We start from the raw sequence: 24876 nt of genomic DNA on the forward strand, positions 1-24876 counted from the left end.
ACTTTCTCCCCCTGGGCGTGCCTCGCCGAGCCCCTGCCACGCGACCCCCCCTCGACCTCCGCAGCCTCCTGTTCCCGGAGAGCCCCTCCTGTGCCTCCCCCCACTGACACCCACACACGCTCTGGCACTCAGACCCACGTGCCGCGGAGCGAGGGGGGCTAGTATAGTGGTACAAACTGCTCCCGGCTCTTGCTGCCGCACCCTTAGCGGCGCTGGGGCTGGGGTTCGGTTCCTGCGCCCGCCGCCCCCCCCGCAGTCTGTGACACCGCTTTGCCTCGCCCTGGGCACTAGCCCAGCCTAGCGCTCGGCTTTCCCCGATGGCTCGGGCGGGGCCGCGGCTCACGTGGGGGCGCAGCTGGTGCTGCTGAGACGGGCGCGGTTGTTTTCATTCTCTGGAGCCCGCTCTGTCGCTTGTGGCGGGGGCTGGCAGGCGGCTGGCAGCCCCTGCTCGCAGCAGCGCGGGAGGGAGGAAGCGGGACTCAGACCAGGGGAAGAGAAACCAGCAGCCGGGAGAAGGAGGCGGCACCTGCGCTTCAGTCTGAAACCAGTTCCTGGGCATGGCCGAAAGTAAGTGCTTTGTTCTCTTGGTGGTTTGGGGGGTGGTCGGGGCTTAGCTCTCAGCCGCCTCTCGCGTTTGCCGAGAGAGCGCTCCAGCATCTTCCTCACTTGGCTTCACACGCGAGGGGCGGCTGAGGCTAGCAACAAACACGCGCCCTGTATTCTTTTTAGTGTTCCTTCATTTGCGTGTGTGTAGTAGCGCCCATCACCGTAGTGTCTGGCTGCTCTCTACACGCATAAAGGTTCGAAGATTTTTTCCCCTGCTTTATATCAAATCAGTTTCTCCCCACCCCTGTGCCTCAAAGCCCCCGTGCAGTTACTTCCCTCAACGCTCCTAGGTTACTCCGCAAAAGTGTTGCCTAGTTGTTGTGAAATGATAGTTTGCAACCCTGGAGAGGAAACTGGGATGAGATAGGGAGAGGGGAGAATTCTCCTCCTCCATCAGGTTCCTCTTGATTGCTGCCATGTTTATTGAAAGATCCAAGGCACGTGGAGAGAAATGACAGAGAAATATCTGAGTAAATGATGGGAAGAAGAAGAGGATATGGTCTCCAGTGGCCTTCTCTGCTAAGGAGTTGCAGGAGTAGCTCTCCTGTAAATTATCTTTATTTTGCCAGGTTCACTTCCTACCTCAGTCTCAGAAGTTTATTTTCTGCCCTATCCTGTGGAGTTCAACAGGTTTGATTTATGTATCTAGGTTTGTTTGTAATGATTTCTGCACAAATAAGAAACAAACATGTTTAGTTTGTGCAAACAATCCCTGTGAGATAGACAAGAGGCATCGTGAACAGCCATAGCATGAAAGCACCACTGATTTAGGAGAAGCCACCCACTGGAAAGCCTTTAATCAGCAGAACGTGTTTCATTGCATATTCTTTCATACATACAGGTCCAAAACTAGTTTTTTCATTTTAGTTTAAGAACTTTCTGCATTATATTTCTTCCCATTAAAATATCTCACTTGAGATGGAATGATTATAAGATATGATTTTTAATGGGAGTGGGAGAGAGAAAACAAAGTAGGGCTATAAGGATTATTTTACCCAAAGCTTTCTTGTGTTAGAGTAAAAATATAATAGATAATATGCCAATGAGGTTTAGTACTTTATAAAGGGCTTAGTACTTTATAAAATGAATTACTGTAATAATATGCATTTACCATATAAGGTGCCCATCACTGTACTATCTGGTTTCAGAGTAGCAGCCGTGTTAGTCTATATCCGCAAAAAGAACAGGAGTACTTGTGGCACCTTAGAGACTAACAAATTTATTAGAGCATAAGCTTTCGTGGACTACAGCCCACTTCTTCGGCTGTAGTCCACGAAAGCTTATGCTCTAATAAATTTGTTAGTCTCTAAGGTGCCACAAGTACTCCTGTTCTTTTTGTACTATCTGGGTGTTTTTCTCTTTCCTGCTTCCTCAGTCACTCTTTACAGGTAAGAAAGGTGAAGCTGATTTTTCCAATCCCAGCTCAGTAGAGTAAATATTGGATTATCTTCTGTCAGCTAAAGAAGTTGGTGGGAGACAAACCTGAAATACATTATTTTTTGGTCATTAAAGTCCAATAAAATATTTTTCTTGCCTTATTCTGTCAAAAACAAGAGTTGGCTAATTTTCCCAAAGTATTTATCTTTGGCTTTTATTTAAATTTTGGCAAATGGATTTTCAACCCTGCTTCAAATCCTAGATGTCACTGTACCAGTGCAGTTGGGCTCTAGAAGTGCTTCAAGAGGCCCCTTCAAAATCCCTGGCTGAAAAGGTGTGTCGGGGTGAGAAAGAGAACTCTGTAGCATATATCAGTATAGAGATTCTGGGAAGCCACAGAAGAAGCAATCGTTGACATAATCACATTTCTCTTTGCCTGGCATTTGTTAGTGTGTGTGTGTGTGGGTTGAATGCCCGACATTCAGCTACCAGGAGGTTACTGTCTCCCTACAGTACAAGGCAGCTACAACGCATAAGTAGCTGGTATATTTCCACGGTCACCCACTCTAATGGTGCAAAGATGGTTTAAAGCCTCTGAAATGCTCCTGTACATAAGTCTCCAGGAGGACAAACTCACACCTACATTCTTCTTCTTTTGCCTTTGTTCCTGTATCTTTTTTCCCCTAAAATTTCCCATTAATTTTCCCCTTTAGATTTTGTAAAAACAAGCTTTTTCTAAAGCTAAGACAAATAGAAATGTGTCCAGGAATGTCTTAAAAATACAACAAAAAAGACTTTAAAAAGATCAAATACTTCTCTTCAGTGTTTGCAGTTGAAATCTTCCAGGGCGGAGTACCAGACAGTGAAATGGTCTGCATCAATTTTCATTTGTACAAGCTGAGAGAAATACAAAAGGTAAATAAACAAGATAAGTAGTAAACAGGACACTGGATTTAAAAAAAAATCAGTTTTGATAATCTAAAGTGTTGTTAGCAACAGTGGCAAGGACATTTGGTTTGTTTTAAAATATATTTGTCAGTGCCCTTTGTAAAGGGAGGAGGTGTTGACCGATTTGTTGAGTGGTTATCGATTATTGGTTATTGATTATATTGAATTGTAACATTTTCCAGTTAGTCACAGATTAAAATTTCTGAGGGTTTAAAAGGTTCCAGTCCCAGAATCATGTATAACAGAATTAAGTTCAGTATCTGGTTTGGAACCTCAATGTGCACAGCAATGATAACACTCACACTGAGGGCAAAGCAAGCTTAATTGATAAAAACACATGCTTTTCAACCCAAATGAAGGCATAGGTATAGTGCAGTATTAAGGTAGTAATGGTGACATGCACCATTCCTTACGTATACTCACAGCTTTCTCATGGAGACCTAGTAGTGGGAGACAGGCAGTGTTCCATAGGGTCCTACCCTGCTTCTGGTATGTCAAATAAGTCCGATGGTTAAGATCTCAAAGCTTATGTGGTGGTTTCGCCTATTACAGGGCCTTGCGACTACCATGAATATTCATATAAACACTCGGACTCCTTTGTCCATAACTAACTTCCTGTTGTATCAAGCAGGCAAGGTACTAAGCAGCTTCAACAGGACTTTATTTTTACAGTGGAAATCTCTTCACCAAGCTGCTGCTGCACACTCTAATTCTCACTCAGCCTCCTCAACTCCTCCCCCCTCCTTCCTGTTTCCTGTCCTTTCAGACTCCCAACAGCCAGTGCTCCCAGTTCTAATAATACAAGCAGGATCTAAACACCACACTTCCTCACCCTAATAATGTTGGGGTGTCCTTATCCTGTAGGGTTATGATAATGAGTTGAGATCATGAATATACACATCACATTGTTGCCAAAGCAATTTTGTGGTTATGCATCTGTAGCTGTTCCTATGCTAAAATATCCACAAGCTGGTATCCGTTCATATTCTTGCAGTTACCCGGTATTGTTTTTTACAAAAATCCCCTAGACAAAGTATTCCCAACTCCCTAGTAACTTAGGGTCACTGTTGAGTAACCCACTCACGCTAAGGTTCATAGGCCTCAAAGTCTTATGATAACTACTTAAGCTAACTATCTTACAGAATGAAGGTCTGTAGGGTTCTTGCATTAACTCTAAATAAAATACCTTTAAGCAAGCTCTATGGGCTATAGAGGAAAGTCTTCTTGGTAACGTTTAGTAAAAGCTGCTCCTTGTATCTGCAAACTGTTTTGTTCATTTTTGTGAATTTGTTCTTCCATTATTCAAGCACTGATAGTAAGCTTGATACTATAAAAGACAGAAGATTGCCCCTTACTCCACTTCCAAGGAAGTTTACCACCCATGGCCCCAATCCTGCAAATACTTATACAGGTATTTAACTTTACACATGTGAGTAGTCCCTTGGGACTTTATGTGAATATCTTATATGGTAATGCCATTGGGCCTACTTATGTGTGCAAAATTCAGCATATGCATAAGTGTTTGCAGAGTCAGGGTCTACAAAATTTCAATTATTTTTTTTTAAAAGCTGTGTTAAGTGAGAGTAAACACAGTTTAGGTGAAAGAGGACTCTTTGTTACCTTCTGAAACAAGTTGGTAGACATGGTCCAATTGTGCAGGACAAGGATTCACATATCACAAATAACCACAATAGTAATCACTGTCAATAGAGGATTAAAATCTTTTTTTCTTTCCTGTGGCTCAGAATTGAGGCTGTTTGGCATAGCAGTATGTAGAAACTTTCTCTTCTGTTGATAGTGTTGATAGTGTTGTATCTTCCTCGAATTCCTTCACCACCATTAACTTACTGATAATCCCAAATTTCGGAACTTCGTGTTTTGTGCATTTTCACAGGCCACTTGATGACTCAGTGTTAGGGTTACCATATTAAAGGTTTTTAAAAAGAGGACACTCGATGGGGCCCTGGCCCCGCCCCTTCCCCGGCCCAACTCCGCCCCTTCCCCAAAGTCCCCGCCCCAACTCTGCCCCCTCCCCTGAGTGCCCTGCATTCCCCCTCCTCCTCCCTCCCAGAAAAGGGCTGCCCGAGCGCTACCGACTTCCCGGTTTTGTTGGGCAGCCCCCAGATCTCCAGACCCTGCGCCCCGGGCCGGGCGCTTCCCCAGCGCAGCCGGAGCCTGGGAGGGGAAGCGCCCGGCTGGGGGCGCAGGGTCTGGAGGCTGCCCGGCAAACCATGAAGCCGGTAGCACTCGGGCAGCTCTGCTCTTCAGCTACACAGAGGTGAGGTGTCTGGGGGGAGCAGCAGCAGCCACAGCGGGGAATCCGCTTGCAGCTCGCAGCCTGCTGGAGCTGCGCAGGTAAGCAGGGGACTGGGGCAGGGATGCCGGCATTTTCCCAGACATGTTCGGCTTTTTGGCAATTTCCCCCGGACGGGGATTTGAGCACCAAAAAGCTGGACATGTCTGGGAAAATCCGGACGTATGGTAACCCTACTCAGTGTGAGCAACTTCCTTAATCTTGGAAGAAACCCTCTACAGAAGTGCAATAGAGAAAAAGGAAATGAAAGTAATAGAGATAAAGATAAAACATTAAAAGAAAAAGTATATTCATATGTATGTAGCTGTGATCACTGCTGTGTATTGGGGGAGAAACAGAAGTTGGAATGGAACTCCAAGTCACCTCACCTAATTTTGATGCAGTTACTTTAGTAACATTTCTGGCTAGATCTCTAGCAGAGTTTAATGTTAAAACCTCCCCATCACATTTTCTACTCTTGCTCTGGAGGGAGGACGCCAGCCTAAATAAAACAACACAAAAGAGAGTCTTCTACAGCCCTCTTTTGCTAAAAATAGGAAGTCTCACTTTGACATATACTGGATGTTATTACTCTTCATGTAAGTCTTTATTAACTGGTTAGTTTGTGATTTTCCTATGAAAAAGAGTGTCCAAGTGTAAAACCCAGCAGAGACAGAGGGAAATCAGTTCACAGCTGGATTAATTTTTTAAAAAGATTGTTCTGTGTATGTCAGTGGTATCATGAACCTTGAACAGATACTGAAGGTTGTGCATTGCATACAGGTTCTAAACTCTGGGACAAATATTAGCCTGGCAAGCACAGAAACGTCATAGGGTATGGGAGGGAGGGGATGTAGGCTCTACAGAGCTATTCTGTCCTCATTCTTGCACAGATGGGAAGGAGAAGGTAGAATGGGTTGGTGATTGACTTTAGTGTTCAACATGCTGGCCAGCATACACTGTGTGGGCTGTAGACCTGGTGCTGTTTACTTCCTCCCCAGAGCAGCCGAAGAGCCAGGAGGGAGATGTAACTGTAGTCACAGTCTTCCTGCCCGGGTTATTCTTGGGACAGTGCAAAAACAGATTGCCCATTACTCTGGATTCATAGCAAAGGCTTGATTGAGCCCTCCATGTTTTTAGCCACTAGTTGGCTCTGTCCTGGCAAACATCCAATTTACTGTACCTAATATAACCTGTACCCACGTCTCTTCACAGTAGTGACACCTGGAAAATATTTAAAAAAACCTGTAATTTAAAAATCAGTTTAAACTAATTTGGAAGAACAAACACTAAACTGTATAAATCATGGTTGTATAGTAAATGCATTACATTGGTACAGGACAAAGTTAATGTTGTTTGGGATACCTTAACTGTGCATTTCCTTATCTTATCAGCTTTGGATGACTTGTAAGTTTAAACTTAACTCCGAATTTCCTGTGTTTTATAATGCTTCTTCGGGGATATTTACAACATCCTCTGAGTTTTACCCCATGCTATTGATCTATACTCAACTCCAGTTTAACATAGATTTTATCTGGAATTTCCTTGGATTTTATTAATTATTAAAAAATTCATACAAGCCCTAAACTAGAAACCCAGAAAGAAGGCTACCATACAATCAAAGAAATGTAGGGCAAGAAGGGAGCTGAAGAGGTCATCTACTCCATCCCCTGAGCTGAGTCAAGATTAAGTATATGTAGATGATCCTTGAAAGGTGTTAATGTAACCTGTTCTTACAAACCTCCAAAGATGGAGATTCCATAACCTCTCTAGACAACCCGTTCCAGTACTTAACTATGCTTATAGTTAGAAAGTTTTCTGATATCTAACGTAAATCTCCCTTGCTGCAAACTAAGCTGATTGCTTCTTGTCCTACTCTTGGTGGACATGGAGAGTGATAGATCACCATCCTTTTTATAACAATATATTTGAAGATTTTTGTGTCCCTCCTTCTTTAGATTAAACATGCCCAATTTTTTTAAGCTTTCCTGATAAGTCATCTTTTCTAAACCTCTTATCCTTTTTGATGCTCTCTTCTGAACTGTTTAAGTAGTCCACATCTTTCTCAAAGTGTGGTGCCCAAAGCGGGAACAATATTCCAGCTGAGACTCCACCAGTGGCAGGTAGAGCAGAACAGTTAATTCCTATGTCTTAAATATGATTGTCTTGTTAATATGTCCCAGAATATTTGCCTTTTTTGCCTTGGTATTGTATTGTTGACTCTCATTGAGTTTGTGATCCACTATGCCTTCCAGATCCTTTTCTGCAGTACAGCTGCCTAGCTAATTATTACCCATTTTGTATTTGTGCATTTGATTTTTTTTCTTCCTAAGTGTAATACTTTGCACTTGGCATTACTGAATTTCAGATTATTGGCATCAGACAAATTTTCCAATTTATCAAGATCAGATCGGGTGGTATGTCTAATGATTTGAAGTTATGTAGTATCAACCTTAAAGGTTTTTTTGCAGGGAGAGGGGGCAGGGGTTAATTAATTTTCAGGGCCAGATTCATGAGTACATTCAGCAGCAGGGAAAAGTAGCTGGAACATCCTGAGCAGTTAAGTGGTTAACAGTTGCTTTGCATCTCTAGAGAAGCATAGAAGGTACTAGTGAATCTGCCTCTGAATTTGCAATTGATTTATTGGTTTAGTAATCTGGGATATAGGATAACTTATTTATTTATGTTGTAATTAAAAAAAAAAAGGCAAATATATACCAAGTAAACTTCCAGGATATGAAACTGTGCAAGATGATGATCATAGTTGAAAGAAAACTAATAATTAGATAACCAATATTTTAAAAAGTTAATATTATCTATGAAACCCTGGAGGATGACTGTATAGCAGGGGGTGAGAGGTAGTGAGTGGGGCTGTGCAGGGTCTATAGATGGGGGTAACTGTGAAGATGGAGTTGGAGAGGAAAGAGGGTTCTGTGATGTAGGGAGGCAGTGGTAATGTTGAGTGGAGTGGGGGGGGGAGGAGGAGGGTTATATGCAGAGGGGTCCTGTGTTGAGGAGACTTGTGCTGGGCCCACTCTCTCTGTGACAAGGAATCAGTGTTTGAAAGGCTCCTGATGGCACTGTTGCATCAGCTCCATTCTGTACAAAGGCAGCACTGCCAGGAGGAGCTGGGGAAGGACCACAACCTTTAAAGATAGAGATATTGGCATTCAGGGGCTGGTCTCCTTCGCTCCCCTTCTTCTCCTATCCTAATTTCAGCCACCACCCTGTTTTCAAATAAATGATCTCCCTAACACATCTCTGCTTTCCTTCAGACCCATATACATGCCTGCTTCTCACTACCCCGCCCTACATCCTCCCACTCTCCCCCTGCACCCACGCAGCCCTTTCACTGTCTACCTGACACCAGAAACCCTCACTGTGAGGAGCCAAAGGAAGGGAAAACTGACCACATGTGAGGAGGGTAAGGGAATGACCAGTAAATCATGGGAATGTGTCATGGGATGGTTGGACAGTATGAAGCAGGGATGTGCATGGGTCTGGGGAGGGAAAAGGGCTGTGTTTGGAATAGGGGGCTGTGTGAGGGAGCCTTAGTCTTCCTCATACCAATGACTCATTTCAGCCAAAGAATTGACATGGAAATTAGCTATAGAATAAGGGTCATGATTGGTGGAGTTACTGCTTATGGCATAATGACTCCACTTAGCTGATCTGAGCTGCTGTTCTGGCCCTGTCTTTATAACCATAATAATTGGATACAACAGTTGTAAATAATTTAGCTTAATTACAACATAATTTCTTCCAGTGCAGTTTATGCATGAGATTTCAAAGATTTAACTAGTTCAGGGGTCCCCAAACTTGGTTCGCGGCTTGTTCAGGGTAAGCCCCTGGCAGGCCGTGAGACACTTTGTTTACCTGAGCGTCAGCAGGTACGGCTGCTCGCAGCTCCGAGTGCCGCGATTCGCCATTCCTGGCCAATGGGAGCTGCAGGAAGTGGTGGCCCGGCCCGCACCATTGGGAGCTGCGAGCGGCCATACCTGCGGAGGCTCAGGTAAACAAAGCATCTCACAGCCCGCCAGGAGCTTATCCTGAACAAGCCGCGAACCAAGTTTGGGAACCACTGAACTAGATGGAAAACTTGAGGAGTCTGTGCTGCATCATTTCTAAGTTGACTTGGGACATAAGTTCTATGCTGAATAGTAAATTTAGTAAAAGACCCATTTTAATTAATGTTAACTGAAAAGATAATGGATTTAGTTGAAAATTCCCAGAAGAGTCATTCAATACTCAGAGTAAGTGATGTTATTTTTGGGAGGATCTGCTGTATTTTTTTATACATAGAGAAGAGTTTAGACCTTTTTGTTAAGTGTAAAAACTCAACTCAGTCTTAACTGTGGAGCAGCAACAGCGCATCGATAATGTCATTTGAAGATAATGCCCTCAATCTCACTCTAAATCTATAGCACCTTTGCTAACGTTTTGGACTCTTTTTGTTTGTTTGTTTTGCTTGTTTGTTTAATGAGAAAATGCTGGTCATCTTTGTAGGATGAGAATCCATCATGTTTAATGAAGCTTTAGAAAGGCCAAGAGTTATTGTGTGGTTTCTGTGATGTAGAGAAGATGATTTTGTTGATTAACCAAACATAATGATTTAACATAACAAATTAATTTCAGAATGATGGAACATGATTTGTCTGGAGTACGAAGTATCCATTATTACTTATTTTTCTTTCCTTACGTCGCTCGGTCTCTTGAGGTATATTTGCCTCCCTTCTTACTGCTTCCTTTTTTTGTCACCGTAGTCAAGCAGTGTTCTTTCTTTCTCTCTCTAGTGTTGTTGTTACTGTTAGACATTGAAAAGGAATGCTCTGAAGAGATTTGTTGCTGCACTGAGTAGACAGACATCATATTTGTGAAATTGTTATATTTAACAGAAAAATTGTTGTTGTTTTTTCAGTTAGGGGACTGCATGCAGCTAGTTACCTATTTTTATGAAATATAGCAAAGGCTCACCTAGATATGGTGTTAAAGAACTGAAGTGTTGGAGCTTGGGGGTTGATTGAATACTTCAAGCTTCAAGTTGCAGAAATGAAAACATTTCTAGTAGGGCTGTCAATTAATTGCAGTTAATTCAAGTGATTAATGCAAAACAAATTAGCTGGATAAAAAAATTGTGATGAATCACAGTTTTAATCACACAGTTAAACAATAATAGAATACCAAATAGAATACCCTTCCAATTCTAACCACTTCCAGCACATGCTTTCCAAGGACTTCAATCTTGTATCAAAGCAGAATACAGTAACTGTTCCATTTAATTACCGAGAAGGCAAGAGGTAAAATAGGTCTTTCTCTTAATGCATTTAAAAGGAATTGCTTTGACAGCTTCCTAAAGTAGGTAGATTATAAAAGTCACATCAATCTGAACTAGTACTATAAGAAGAAACTAAATAGTAATGTATCTAATAATTTCATTCTGAGTCACAGATCTAGAAAATATGAAAATCCAGATATGTACAAAAGAGATACTGCTATAGAGGAAATCCCAGTTTTCCAACTCTTATGATTTTATTGCAAATCTTGAGATTCTTAGTGTTTTTCTTAAAGCCCCAGCTGCTGGAACTTTATATTGAATGAGAATTACAGCTTTCATTTGAAATAAAAAATAAGATTATAGTCCTCATGGTTGCAGAGAAAAGCCTGAAAATGACAGGCAAGTGCATCCTGAAGGCAAATAATAATCCAACATTTATTATTTATAAAAAATCTCATGATTTTTAAGTCAGTCTCGTGATTTTTGAACATGGGGTTGGCAATACTAAAATCCACTATTTGATCAGGATTTTATTAATTGTTGTTTTAAAAATTATATAAATAAACCCAAATCTGAACTACTAGATATTTGATGATCCAATCTATTGTTTTAGTTGATTACTTGGTTTCTAGTAGAACTGTAATGGCAATGAAAGTGATGAGTAAGGAGGACTTGAAAGGCTTTGCCTTAAGGACCTACCATCAGTCAGTCAGGCTAGCAATTGTGCTGAATACCCAGCCTTGGAGGAGTAAATTATTTGAAATTAGCCTTGCACATCATAAATAATTTAAAAAAGGTAGAAGCTGTGCTTACAGGCAGATGAAATTAGCCACAATGATTATTCCTTAGTTAATGGCAATACTGCCTTTTTGTGATTTTTATCACTGGAGTGTGTGCATACGTGTGTTTTAGAGAGGGGTGGGTGTTCACATTGTGCCCTCAAAAATATCTTGGTGGTTGATTCTCTAAGAGTCATACATTTTTGAGTGCCATGCTTTTAGTTTCTTATGCTGAGTAATGTTCCTCATCCTGTTTCCATTAAAAAAAAAAAAGCATCCTGTTTCTGCTCTTGATTTAATTTTAATTTGATCTTTTAAGGAGCTGAGTATCCAGGAGAGATTTATTTATTTATTGGTTTCAAGTATGGGCGTGTATAAAGAGCTGATGCTTCCTTTTTCTGTTTTTTTTTTTCCCTTAAAGTGTTATGATGCTCTATCAGATTGTATGGGAGTTGATATAATTTTCACATCCAGGACAAATTTGTCGGTTAGTGTTAATAAAGCCACAAACAATGTGAATTACACTGATGAATTAAGGTGGGCATGGCAGCATTGAGCTGCAGAAGGCTTGTCATACTGTGGAAGTATATAACTGCATAAAATAAAGGAGGGGCAATGTATGTGGGCATGCTGGCAGGTATTTTTCTTATGCTGGTTTGAAGTCTTTCTGGTGTGGCCTTTTTCTGTAGGACACAACTAATTACCAGTTAGCCTAATCAGTGCCTTAGGTTCATTTTAAAATTTAATCTATGGTTTGTCTACACGAGAGAACTTTGACATGCTAATCACCAGTTGGTTACCATAGCATAATTACACACCTCTTATCTACACACACAATTGCTTCCAGTGGTGCACAGGCATTCACACCAGCGTTTGGATTAGGTTGTCTTTCAAGGCTAATGACTGTGTGGTCTTCTAACATGCTAGTTTCCAGCAGTATAGCACCAGTGAGGATAGATCACTGGCATAATGCTTTGACAGTGTAAATAGTCCTTCTGCAGCACATTTAACAGTGCTTAGAATGCCTATCTGGTCTCCTCTTTGAACTTCACTGCACATTGATCAAGTTTGTATAACGCCAACAGACCCCCAGTTTGAAAATACTTGGAAGTGTCTGTGCTGTATAATCCCATGGATCTTCATTTCTCATCATGCCATGAAAAAAAAAAATATATATATATATATATATATAGCCTGAAAGAAATCTTTTAACTTCATGTTGCATTGAGATCCAAAGGACTCAAGCAGGTGAAAGGAGAAGGCAGTGCTTAGGCTAATAGGCTATCTTTCCATCCCGTAATTAGTATTTCAGTAAATTATTTATTCCTTCTGCATGGATGATAAGTACATGGTTTTTTTGCAGAGTTATTCCATAGTGACTGTAGAGTACAGGGAATCTTGGTAGCCCAGTCTGAAACAGCCCTTTATTTTTTAACTAGGGAAAAAAGGCCTTCTGCCATAAGGGAATTTCCCCTTATTAAATTGAGGGCTTGATTTTGCTTACTCCCTTGGGCTATTTAATTTTCTCTTATAGTTGTCTTCAGTTAATGGCTACCCAACATTCTGCCCTTGAATTGTATTACAGCTGTACAGATTATAATGATTATATTATGTCTAAAACTGTAGCACTTATGGGGCAGGGAATCTCTTGTTTGCCTAGCACAGTGAGTTCTCTTACTGTACAACACTATTACATAAATAAAAAATAATAATGGGAGGTCAGCAGACAAGTACCTTATGGAACTATTTTAGTGTATTTATAAAATATTTGTTGCAAACCAAATTTGTTTCACTACATATATGATGGTTTTGGGTTTTTTTTGTTTTTGTAGGGGAAAAATATTACCATAAGAAATGGTCTGAAGTTCTTTCGTCCTCCTCTCCCCCACAACCCCTTGCTTGAGTTGGAAAAATTACATCTGAGAATATTAAATCCATGTAGCAGTGATTTTATTTTTCTCTCCTTCAGGGCAATTGGACATTAATCTCAGTAATTACCCAACTTATTTAATATGACATTTTTGTGATATGTATTTTCTTTCCAGTTAGCCACAAACGTTAATAAATGTTTATGTAAACTCATCAATAAGATTCAATAGAGCAGTGTTCCTTAATACGCCCTTAGAAGTAGAGAAGCATGATGGTAAATGCTAAGTGACTTGAACCATCTGAGATGTGTGTTACTAATCTTGTAAAGCATTTCAGGCAGGTTTTTTATTGCTGCTCATAACGCAGACTTATTTTTAAAAAAATTCTTAAATGTTCAAAACATTTTTCTGCAATTTCTAATGGTATTTTTCATTTCTGGTTCTAGTCACAAGTTTCTGTGTATACCCAATTCCTCCTATCACCTCTCCAAACTACACTTCATAAAACCTGGGAGACAGTTATTAGGCTGAGGAGGACTGCAGGGACTCCCCAGAAACTCATTGCAACTGCTTAAATTGGCTGTTGACTGGCATAGCTGTTAAGAAAATAAGGTTCAGCTTCCCACCTGGAGATGTGAACATTGCAGTTCAGAAGCTGACGGGATGATTTAAGGAATCAAAATCAGTTTCTTCACACTGCAGAGCTTGGCTTATAGCTAGGCCCTTTGATTTCATTATTTTCACCCCTAAGGATACAGTGGTCCAAATTCTTCCAAGTGGAACTCCACTGAAAATGATAGAATTATATGAAGTATGAATTTGGCCCAAAGTGCTTATTTAATGAATTATTTCTATCATGGTGGGATGGCTAATTGAAGTGCTTTCTCTCTCCTTGCCAGTTATTCTTTATGTGAAAGATAATTTTATGTCCCACTATGTGACGTAACATTTAAAGGGATGCTGTCTTATAGTTTGTCCTTTAATTGATATGAACCAAGGGGCAAGTTTTCCGATTCTAAACATTTGGTGGTTTGTTTATTCACCATTGCTGAAGAAATAGACACTATTTTCTTAGGGTCTACACTCAATTCACTGTTTTGCTTTCTGCTGTTCTCTGCTACAGCTATTAACTAGCCCATGCTATTTCCGGAGCTGTATACATTCCTAATGACATTACTGCTGATGGTGAGCGAGCAAACAGAAATAAATTAATCCAGACATTGCTAGCAAAAGAATGGTTCAGATGATTATTATACTGTCTGAACTACAGAAAATACTAACCTCAGTGGAACTCCATGAGAATGAGGGAGTTCATGCTAATGGATTGGATGTAAATACTTTAATTCTCATTTAAAAGCAATATAATTTTGTGATTCTCTTTGGGGATTTTAGGTGAAGTAAAAAATATTAAATAGTAGCACTGGCTTGATGTGGTAAACACTCTACCACATGGATATCTACTGTATGAAACTTTTTGATAGAAGCACCCTATTCTTATTTTCTAGGCACGATGTCATATGCCATGTTTGGCATGGTATATGTTAAAACTACAAAATATACAGTTGTCTGGAGACATGAAAGTAATACTGACTTTACATTGTCACCTGTAATATGTAGGACACTCTATATTTTAAATATTTAATGCACTACAAAAGTCTTCTTTTAGACTAGGTAGGTATTAATTAATACGCAAAACTAAGTGTGTCATAATAAACATACAAGCTCCATAAATATTACTGTGACACACACTAGTCCACTACAGAGATTAAAAACAAAACAAAGCAAAGTAATTGAGTAGTCCGTTGTGGACATGTATTTTTGGCCCAGAGTGGCTTTGTAAATAAGATGTTCTTAGTGTATTTACCTCCTTAGTATATATTATTTTTCTTTTTAAAAAAATTGGTTCACTGCCACACAGAATTTTGATCGTACTATGTGTCCTTTGCTTTCTGCAGACATTAATTGTACAAAAGGCTTTAACTCTTAGAATTGTCACTAAGGAATGCCTAGTCCAAAGTCTTCATATGATTTAATGTAGGTTGTAGACATAAAAAAAACCTCAACGTTTCTTTTCTAAAATAATATATTTTGACATTTCATTAAAATGCATAATTTCTTGATTGCCCCAGACATCTAAAATTCAACTCCCTTCCTCTGCTTGTGTATTGGGCAGCAACTGAACAACAAACTAAATTTCAGCAAACAACAAACTAATTACCAACATCTTTGTTCCACATCTAGTTGTTCTCCAAATGTTGTACATGTCTCCCATCTTCCTTGCTAGTCTTGTTTATGCTACAGACAGACATCTCTTCATATGGATACTAATTACTACATGTTTTCCCAGCTTCAGTCATGAACTGATTTTGTTAATCTTCAAATTTAAACAAAGCAGATGAACAATTAAGATATTTCAGAAAGATATTTGTATTTATGGACTGACATATCATTCTCATTTGATCATGAATCAGCCACAGCCCCTGGGAAAAGCAGTGAAAACTATGGCAGATCCAGCAATGTGATAAAGAATCAATCTTGTTGTCTAAACTGGAAGAATTGCCATAATTTTCACTGCTTTTTCCCAGGGCAGACTTCCTACGGGCTTCATTTTTGTCACCTCCTGCTACCAGACAGAAATAGCTCATTTTCTAGATATCCATCTGCTTATTCTTATGCTACTATTTCAAGGAACCTTGGGGGAACATGCAAGTCAAAGGAAGAGGTGTAACAGCTAATGCCCAGGGTCAATAGAAATAGTATCTAAAAGGGTGTCATAAGGAGGAGGGAGAAAACTTGTTCACCTTAGCCTCTAAGGATAGAACAAGAAGCAATGGGCTTAAACTGCAGCAAGGGAGGTCTAGGTTGGACATTAGGAAAAAGTTCCTAACTGTCAGGGTGGTTAAACACTGGAACAAATTGCCTAGGGAGATTGTGGAATCTCCATCTCTGGAGATATTTAAGAGTAGGTTAGATAAATGTCTATCAGGGATGGTCTAGACAGTATTTGGTCCTGCCATGCGGGCAGGGGACTGGACTCGATGACCTCTTGAGGTCCCTTCCAGTCCTAGAATCTATGAATCTATGTGTTACACCTCTCAAATGGCTTTGGTTCGTATCAAAGGAAGATGTAATTTACCTGCCAGTGCTCTTTTTAGAAATTCTGATGGGTTGGTACCCTCATATGCAGAAACAGAGTACACTGTTTGCTTTTTACTGAAAGATACGCCAGTTGACTTAGGGTGGACTGCTGGCACAACTCTTCAAGATGGTGAATTGTACGAGGTGATACGTGCTGTACAAGCAGTTCAGATGGACTCAGTCCTTAAGACTAGTTTGTCTACATTCTACAAAATTCGTTCTGAGCTTACAGTGAAGATATGTGTTACTTGGCATATCTTATAGAGAGGAGCCTGGGTGATCGTCCAAGCAGTGTTGCAACAAGCAGTCCTGAATATGGCTCATAAAGGATATTTGGGAGTTACAAAGATGAAACATAGTTATGCTTGGTGGGACTAGGATGGCTAACTTTCTAATTTGTGAAAACTGGACACTGAGTGCCAGAAGGTCCCCCAACCCCTGCTCTGCCTCTTCCCTCGAGGCCCCCCCACTTGCTCCACCTCATTCCCTTGAGGCCCTACCCCCTGCTTCTCTTCTCCACCCACCCCCACTGTTGCTCACCGCTTTCTCCACTCTGCATGCCCTGCCAGCTGAGCAGGGCTCTAGGGTTGGAGGCATAGGCGCTGACTCTGTGGGTGCTCCGGGGCTGGAGCACCCATGGGAAAAAAATGGTGGGTGCAGCCCCGCTACCAGAACCTCCCCCTCTCCCCCAGCGCCTCCTTCCCGCTGGCAGGCCCGGCCAATCAGCGCCTCCCCCTCCCTCCCAGCGCCTACTGCCTGCTGTTTTGTGGTGTCTGGAGGCGCTGGGGTGGAAGAGCGAGGGCACAGCGTGCTCAGGGGCAGGAAGAGGCGGGGCAGGGGTAGGGTTACCATATTTCAGCAATCAAAAAAGAGGACGGGGGAGCCCTGCCCTAGCCCCACCCCCATCCACTCCCTCCCACTTCCCGCCCCCCTCAGAACTCCCAACCCTCCCCCCCGCTCTTTGTCCCCTGACTGCCCCCTCCAGGGACCCCTGCCCCCCAGGACCCCACCCCCTATCTAAGCCTCCCTGCTCCTTGTCCCGACTGCCTCCTCCTGAGACCCCCCACCCTAACTGCCCCCACCATGTTCTCTGTCCAGACAGCGGAGGGGCAGAGGGTTGGTCCCACACCGCACAAGATGTGGCAGGATCCAGTTTTAAATTTACCCCCTGCCCTTGCTTCACTGAAGGGGGGAGGGAAGAGTTGCTCTTGACTTGTGTGGGGTACCAGGGAGTGGAAGCCCCAACCCCGCCTGAAGTCACTGGTGCAACCCCTCCCGCTCCAGCTGGGGAGCTGCACCTGGCCCTAGGGGCTGCAGGGTCCACCACTCCCGGAATCTCCCTCCCTCCTGCCATGGCTGCAGGAGGCTCCCTTGTCCTGCTCGCAGCCTTGGCGGGCGCGATGCGGCAGCCGGAGGGGAGGGGAGGAAACCCCCTGTTCAGCCCCCCTCGCCAGGCAGCCTCCTTTGTGAGGGCTCGGCCCTGACGCGCTGCCCTGCCCGAGCTGCAGCTGTGCCGGATAGCGTCCGAGAGCTGCAGGCAGCGCTGGAGCTGCCAGAGGATGAGTTGGAGACCGCCCCGCACCAGCAGGCTGAGCGGGGAGTTGTCCCGGGAGAAGTTTCCCTGCAGGCTCCGCTCCGGCCAGCAGAAAGCTGGGAGCCCTAGGGTGCCCGTGCTGGCAGTGCCGCAGGGAGGGAGGTTACGGGCTTGGGCACTGCACGGAGGGAGGTTACAGACTTGGGTGCCCAGGGAAACTTCTCCTGGGACAACTCCCCGCTCAGCCTGCTGGTGCGGGGCCGGCTCCGACTCATCCTCCAGCAGCTCCAGCGCTGCCTGCAGCCCTCGATGCTCCCCGGCACGGCTGCAGCTCGGGCAGGGCAGCGCATCAGGGCCTTGGCACTTGCCACCTGGGGCTGGGGCCTGAGGGCCCTGTATGGGTCCGGGCTCAAAGAGCGCCCAGCTGTGAACGTGGCGCCGAGCTCAATAGAACCCCTAGCGGCTCCTCGGCGAAGAACTTCTCCGAGCCCTGCAGTCCCTGGGACAGGCGCTCAGAGGCTTGCTCCGGCAGGGTTACCACACGTCCATATGCTGGCCGGCCAGGAGGGATTTTTAAATATCAAAAAACCCAGACTTTTTTTAGATATTTAAAAATTCCTCCTGGACGGCCATTTAACAACCAAAAAGCCAGACATGGCCGGGGAAATCCGGATGTATGGTAACCCTAGGCTAGGGTGGGAAGAAGCAGGGTGCAGGTGGGGTCATAGGGGAAAGGGTGGAGTGGGGGCGGGGCCTGGGCGGAGCAGGTGGGGAGCACCCCCCAACAAATTAGAAACTCGGAGCCTGTGGGTGGAGGGGTGATTGGGGCAGGACGGGGCAGGGAGAGCCACGCTCGGGGGAGAACGGGGGAGCTGCCAGTACCTCTCTCCACCAGAGCCGCTGCTGAGTGTTCCACTGCTCCTCCAGGTTGCAGCAGCTGCTCTTCCCGCCTCCTGGTGGCGGAGGCCAGTTACTGCAGATAACTGGACTTTTAGTGTCTGGTCAGCACTGCTGATTGGACACTGCCAGGTTCCCTTTTCAAATGGACTTTCTGGTCAAAAACTGGACAGCTGGCAACGCTAAGTGGGAGACCTTTTGTATGAAGAGTGAAGATTTTCTGATAAATATTTGTACAGTTCATTTTAAATCTGCTGGATACCATCCCCAAGGAAATGGGATAGTGGAGAGACTACATAGGATCCTGAAGACATGTGTAGCTTGCATAGAAATGTAGGACTGGAAGGGACCTCGTTAGGTCAGCTAGATCAGTCTGCTGCACTGAGGCAGGACCAAGTATTATCTAGACCAGTGTTTCCCAAACTTGGGACGCCACTTGTTTAGGGAAAGCCCCTGGCAGGCCGGGCCGGTTTGTTTACCTGCCCCGTCGGCAGGTCCGGCCAATCATGGTTTCCGCTGGCCATGGTTCACTACTCCAGGCCAATGGGAGCTGCGGGAAGCGGCACGGGCCAAGGGATGTGCTGGCTGCCCTTCCCGCAGCTCCCATTGGCCTGGAGCAGTGAACCGCGGCCAGTGGGAGCCGCGATCAGCCGAACCTGCGGATGTGGCAGGTAAACAAACCGGCCCGGCCCACCAGGGACTTTCCTTAAACAAGTGGCGTCCCAAGTTTGGGAAACACTGGTCTAGACCGTCCCTGTCAGGTGTTTATCTAACCTGCTCTTAAAAATCTCCAGTGATGGAGATTTCACAACTCTCTAGGTAATTTATCCCTGACAGTTAGGAAGTTTATCCTAGTGTCCAATCTAAATCTTCCTTGCTGCAATTTAAGCCCATTACTTCTTGTCCTGTTCTCAGTGGATAGGGAGAACAATTTTATCACCATTCTCTTTATAACAACCTGTTGTGTTCTTGCAGACTGTTATCATGTCTTCTCCAGATTAAATAAATCCACCTTTTCCCCCATCTTTCCTTGTAGGTCATGTTTTCTAGACATTTAATCGTTTTTTGTTGTTCTCCTCTTGACTTCTTTCCAATTTGTCCACATCTTTCCCAAACTGTGAGGTCCAGAACTGGACACAGTACTCCAGCTGAGGTCTTATCAGTGCTAAGTAGAGCAGAAGAATTACTTCTTGTGTCTTGCTTACAATGCTATTCTTAATACATTCCAGAATGATGTTTGCTTTTTTTTGCAACACTATTACATTGTTGACTCATGTTTAGTTTGTGATTCACTATAATGCTCAGATTCTTTTCTGAAATATTTCTCCCAAGGCAGTCATTTCCCATTTTGTATTTGTGCAATTGATTATTCCTTCCAAAGTGCAGTACCTTGCATTTGTCCTTACTGAATATTATCCTATTTATTTTAGATGATGTCACCAGTTTGTAAAGATCATTTTGAATTCTAATCCTATCTCCGAAAGCACTGGCAAACCCTCCCAGATTGGTGTCATATGCACACTTTGTAAGTGCACTCTCTATGCCATTATCCAAACCATTTACGAAGATATTGAATAGAACTGGACCCGGAACAGATTCTTGTAGGACCATGCTCGATATGCCTTTCTGGCTTCACTGTGAGCCATTGATAAATGCTCTGGGAGTATGTTTTTTTGAAACCTGTGCATCCGCTTACAGCAGGTTCATCTAGGCTATATTTCCCTAGGTTGTTTGTGAGATGGTCATGTAAGACAGTATCAAAAGCCTTAATAAAGTCAAGAAATTTCCCATCTACTGCTTTCCTCCCATCCACAAGGCTTGTTACCCTGCGAAAGAAGGTTTTGAAATCAATGTTGTCTGTTACTTACCACCTTATCTTCTAGGAGGTTACAAATTGGTTGATTATTTGCACCACTATTTTTCCAGGTACCAAGTTAAGCTGATTAGTCTGTAATTCCCAGGGTTGTCCTTATTCCCCTTTTTATAGATAGGTGCTATATTTGCACTTTTTCCAGTTCTGTGGGATCTGTCCGTCCTCCTTGAGTCCTCAAAGATCTCTTTGGCCAATTCCTTAAGTATTCTAGGATGTATTTTTGTCAGGCCCTGAAGACATTTAACTTGTCTAAGTATTTCTTAATTTGTTCTTTCCCTGTCTATGAAATTGAAACAGTAATTTGGTGAAATTACTTCATGTAAGATGGTAAGGGCTTAAGTGTATCTAATAGATCCATATATTGGCTAGTAATATATAAGTGAAGGCATAAGTAATATGTAAGCAATATAAATACTCGCCTATTTTACTGTGATCAAGATGATGTCTGAGAAACCCTTTTGCAAAAGAGTACAAACAAAGCCTTCATGACTTACTAAATATCCTGTTGTTCAATTTTTGGAATGTCCCTGACTTTGGTACAGGACAAAGAGTAAATCATTGTGACCTCCCAAACGTAATCAGAGAAAACAAGTGGAAAGTTCATGTCTTAAATAAGATTCATAACGTTATTATTAGTAGATAAACATGTTATATAATCTGGTGTTTGATGCAGCATTTTATATATGGTCATAAATATTAATTTTTTTAAAATAATGAATCAGAGAAGGGGCTATTGCTAAAAATAGGATGTCAGTTTGGGCATAAAAATTGCGTACTGATATTTAAGTCTTTGCCTTTGTGTACCTGCAGTCAATTCATTCACCTGTTGCATCACAGCTGATCACTGGGGTGTGGGGTGTACCTATGCTGAAATAAATCTTCTCGTTGATTTGAACTTGAAGTTAGCCATGGTTTTTATCTGCTAGCAGCAGTGGCTGTATGCTTTACTAAGTTTGTAAGGTAACCTGTGGGCCTGGCTGGTGGCCCTGAAATATGCTTGCACCCTATTTTAGCCTCAGATCCTACCCCTTTAACACTGATATTCACTATGTTAGTCATCCGATCACTGCTAAAGTTTTTGGTGAAAAGTGAAACAACATTTTGGCCATTGCTGCATTTTTTGTTGTTGGCTTTCCCTCCTCATTCAGGAATGAGCCTACTTTGTCCCTGGTCCTTCATTTGCTTCTAAAGTATTTGTAAAATGCTTTATTGTTACCCTTTGTGTCCCCACCTAGTTTAATCTCATTTTGTGCCTTGACCCTTCTAATTTTGTTCCCACATAATTGTGTTGTTTTTTTTATATCCGTCCTTTGTAATTCAACCTAGTTTCCACTTTTTGTATAACTCTTTTTTTAAATTTCAGATCTCCTGGTTAAGCCAGGATGGTTTCTTATACTTCTGATCTTTCCTGTGCCTTGAGATAGTTTGCGCTTGTGCCCTCAATGTCTCTCTAAAAAAACTGCCAATTCTCCTGAACTCTAATGGAAAAAAGATTTGTTCCCTAACCTGTTCCTCCCTATTTGTCAGAATCAAATTTAGAACAGCCTCTTCCCTAGTCGCTTTCTCCACCTTCACTATCAAAAAGTTGTCTCTAGTGCATTCCAAGAATTTACTGGATAATCTGTGTCCTGCTGTATTATTTTCCCAACAGATGTCTGGGGTAGTTGAAACCCCCCATCACCATCAAGTTCCGTGCTTTGGATGATTTTGTTGGTGTCTTTTAAAAAAAAAAAAAAAAAAAAAAAAAGCCTCATTCACCTCTTCTTCCTGGTTTGGTGGTCTATGGTGGACCTCTACTAAGAAATCACTTTTTTTATCCCTTTTATCCATACTGGAAGAAGGTCAAGATACCCCTTCCTATTGCATTAAGTTGTGCTTTATATGATATTTTGAATAGACCTCATGGGTGTGTTGGAGAAACCCCACTCTATGAGCTCTTCAGTCGACTTACGAGGACCAACTTCTCTATGCTGATGGAAAAGGTTCATCCCTTCGCTGTCCTGAAAGCCGACTGATGTGACCAGGATATATGCAAATTTCAACAAGCGTATCCATGCAAGACTCCATGCCTTCTATCCTGGACAAGCAGTATATGTTAGTCAAAGGTCTGTAAGTGTTTTCGATACTCATGGTATGATCTTTCAGACTGTAAGGTATGGAGAGTGCATTTACCACAGGGAGAGCATGTTATTAACCAGCAAGATATACTGCCTACTGAAAGGGGAACAGATACAGAAGAGATGCTCTTGATGCATATGATGATATCATGTGGCCAACTGGGGAAATTGCACCACATCAACATTGCTGAATCAGAGGTATAATCTTGTGGCAGGGTGGACTAGGCCCCCTCCTGGAGGTCTCATGGCCCTGCATCACCCTGCCCCGGAATAGAGCAGTGAGAAGTCCTTCAGGCAGCCTAGAGCAGCTGCAGAGGAGCAGCCAATCAGAGGGGCTGGTGGAGTGACCAATAAGGGCCAGAAGGGCCAGATAAAAGGCAAGCAGCGGAGCTGAGCCTTTAGTTGCTGTGTGGAGCTTGATGAGGGAGGAACGGGTGCCTGGCTGGTTAGACAAACAGCAGGACCACAGACCGCTCACTGCAGAGAGCTCACCAAACAGACTTGAGCCCAGAGAAGGCTGCCAAAGACCAGGTACTTGGCTGGCTGGATAGAAGAGCGGCAGGACCATCAAAAGATCAGTGCGGGCAGGCTGAGCCCAGGGGACTGAGCACAGAACATGGCCAGACCAGATAGGATACCAAGATGAGCCCTGCTGGTCTGGTTGCAGACGGAGCCCAGGGAGGATTGCTGAAAAGGACACCAGCTGAGGGTACTGAGATGTGCCCCGGCTGGATGGTTGAAGAAGGCAGTGTCTCTGGGAAGAAGCCTAAGAACTACGGCCCCATATCAACGCCGTGATAAGAACTCAGGACTGGGGGACAGCATATGCGGCTTAGCCAGAGGGCTGAGTCACTGGAGACCTGCCAAGAGAACCATTGGCTGGGAGGCGGTCATGAGAGGCGGATGTCACCATGAGATAAGAACTAAAACCAAAAGCAGGCTCAGACCCAACCAACTAAAGGGGGTGCCTGCGAGAGTTGGGTGCTGCCCCATGAAAAGAACTGTGATCACAGGCACATCAACCAGAGAAAGGGGGAGCTCACCGGAGGTGGGTGCCAATCCCATTACAAACCTCTGGTCCCAGGATCACTGGGTGCCTCTGGCCTGGTATTAATGAACTTTTTGGGAGAAGGGAAGATTTTTTTCCCTGATACCTCCTGGGAGTTCCAGCTCAAGATGGCGGTAGCAGTGCCAAAGTGAAGACACAACACAGTTTTACAGTGAAAACGGTGTACTCAAAACACAATGGGACTTGCAGACCGATTAGACACATATACAGACATATACTATCTGTCACACTATCATACTAAATTTGTCAGGCAGGAAGACATAGACCTAACATGAACATGAAAATGGCAAGATTGACATGTTTATGTTGATATTTTTGTTCATAGTTCATGGTACATTTTGACAGTGGAATGAAACTGGATTTTACTGTTTCTGGACTTTATATGGGTGTCCTATAATACTGTAATTGGCTTGCAGATCTGTCCTGGTGCAAATCCCTGGTTGTCAGATATCAGTTCCAATTTCTGTACAATCTGTGAACATCTTTTTCTCTGACTCAGAGAAAAATGGAACATCACCTCCATTTTTCTTGTGCAGCAAGAATTAATTGCTCAGTTACTACCTAGATGCAGTCACTTTTGTGAAGAGTCACATTTATCTTGGGTTTAATCATCTAAGTACATTGCCCAGGCAAGCAATATTAGTCAAAAATATTCCTTTCAGATACTGCTTATCATTTTCATAACGATGTTGAAGCTTTACAGCTGTGTAAGTCTTAAAGGTGAACTAAAAATCTTTGTACTAAAACCAAATAAATATCCATTTTATTAACAGACTAGTGTGTCCATATAGATTTTACTGCATTTAGCACCTTTCATCTGAGACTCTCAAAGTGTTTTATAAGACTAGAAAAGTGGAAGAATTTCTGTTTTTACAGATGGAAGAGCAGAGGCTGGGATTTAAGCAATTTGTCCAAGGCCACAAATAAGTAAGCACACTTGGATCTAGAACCCAGTCAAGGTTGTAGATATACAGACTTCAAAATACCTTTTAAAATAAAAATATTTGAAAGATAACAGAATAGAAAATCTGTTCCTCCTTTTATTGGGGCCTAATCCTATCTTCCAAAATGTAATCAATAGGAGTCTTTCCATGGAGTTCAA

General features: G+C 42.9%; 1 protein-coding gene across 4 annotated transcripts in view; it reads left to right on the forward strand.

Annotated features, from left to right (window-relative positions):
• The first annotated feature begins 343 nt into the window (after window positions 1-343).
• Window positions 344-24876, forward strand: part of LOC128845464 (sodium channel protein type 2 subunit alpha-like) — a 190422-nt gene continuing 165889 nt past the window's right edge. For all 4 annotated transcript variants that reach the window (XM_054044205.1, XM_054044208.1, XM_054044207.1 and 1 more), the window contains exon 1: window positions 344-567. The gene's annotated coding sequence lies outside the window, so the exon portion shown is untranslated. The remainder of the gene's footprint in view (window positions 568-24876) is intronic.

Source organism: Malaclemys terrapin, chromosome 11, assembly GCF_027887155.1.
Source record: "Malaclemys terrapin pileata isolate rMalTer1 chromosome 11, rMalTer1.hap1, whole genome shotgun sequence".
Taxonomy (NCBI): Eukaryota; Metazoa; Chordata; order Testudines; family Emydidae; genus Malaclemys; species Malaclemys terrapin.